At 45.1% G+C, this 1,467-nt stretch overlaps 1 pseudogene; it reads left to right on the forward strand.

Moving 5' to 3' along the window:
* Nucleotides 1-941: 941 nt before the first annotated feature.
* LOC139276626 (U1 spliceosomal RNA) lies at nucleotides 942-1,122 on the forward strand (annotated as a pseudogene).
* The last annotated feature ends 345 nt before the right edge of the window (nucleotides 1,123-1,467 follow it).

The following is a 1,467-nucleotide window of genomic DNA, read 5'->3' on the forward strand; positions in this document are numbered from 1 at the left end:
ATTCTCTGTTTTCTGTTAGTTAGCCAATCTTCCAGTCATTTATTTCTCAAGCTGAATGGGAATAAAAGTACTCTTAGGTGTTGAAGATGTTTCACTAATGGCTTGATATGAACAATATAAAAGCAGTGCCCTGCGAGTGTTTGACTAGCGAAGTATCTTTTTGTTTGCTGGGTTATAGATGGTTGTTGGTATAGTCGGTTCCTGGTTATGCCATTAGGGTATTCAGTATTTAGAACATAAGAACATATGAACATAAGAATTAGGAACAGGAGTAGGCCATCTAGCCCCTCGAGCCTGCTCCGCCATTCAACAATATCATGGCTGATCTGGCCGTGGACTCAGCTCCACTTACCCGCCCTCTCCCCGTAACCCTCAATTCCCTTATTGGTTAAAAATCTATCTATCTGTGACTTGAATACATTCAATGAGCTAGCTTCAACTGCTTCCTTGGGCAGAGAATTCCACAGATTCACAACCCTCTGGGAGAAAAAATTCCTTCTCAACTCGGATTTAAATTGGCTTCCCCATATTTTGAGGCTGTGCCCCCTAGTTCTAGCCTCCCCGAACAGTGGAAACAACTTCTCTGCTTCTATCCTGTCTATCCCTTTCATGATTTTAAATGTTTCTATAAGATCACCTCTCATCCTTCTGAACTCCAACGAGTAAAGACCCAGTCTACTCAATCTATCATCATAAGGTAACCCCCTCAACTCTGGAATCAGCCGAGTGAATCGTCTCTATATCCCCTCCAAAGCCAGTATATCCTTCCTTAAGTAAGGTGATCAAAACTGCACGCAGTACTCCAGGTGCGGCCTCACCAATACCCTGTACAGTTGCAGCAGGACCTCCCTGCTTTTGTACTCCATCCCTCTCGCAATGAAGGCCAACATTCCATTCGCCTTCCTGATTACCTGCTGCACCTGCAAACTAACTTTTTGGGATTACTTACCTGGCAGGGGAGTAACCATGATCAAGAAGGTAGTTCTCCCAGGACGAGGCTTGCCCATTGTACTTCGGGTGTGCTGACGCCTGCGATGTCCCCAAATGCGGGATATTCGACTGCAAAATTTGTGGTAGTCGGGGACTGCGTATCCAAAAGAGTTTCATGCACAAGAACCCCCAGGTCCCTCTGCACCTCAGCATGTTGTAATTTCTCCCCATTCAAATAATATTCCCTTTTACTGTTTTTTTTTCCAAGGTGGATGACCTCACACTTTCCGACATTGTATTCCATCTGCCAAACCTTAGCCCATTCGCTTAACCGATCCAAATCTCTTTGCAGCCTCTCTGTGTCCTCTACACAACCTGCTTTCCCACTAATCTTAGTGTCATCTGCAAATTTTGTCACACTGCACTCTGTCCCCTCTTCCAGGTCATCTATGTATATTGTAAACAGTTGTGGTCCCAGCACCGATCCCTGTGGCACACCACTAACCACCAATTTCCAACCCGAAAAGGTCCCATTTA

The sequence above is a fragment of the Pristiophorus japonicus genome, chromosome 11, assembly GCF_044704955.1.
Source record: "Pristiophorus japonicus isolate sPriJap1 chromosome 11, sPriJap1.hap1, whole genome shotgun sequence".
Lineage (NCBI taxonomy): Eukaryota > Metazoa > Chordata > Chondrichthyes > Pristiophoridae > Pristiophorus > Pristiophorus japonicus.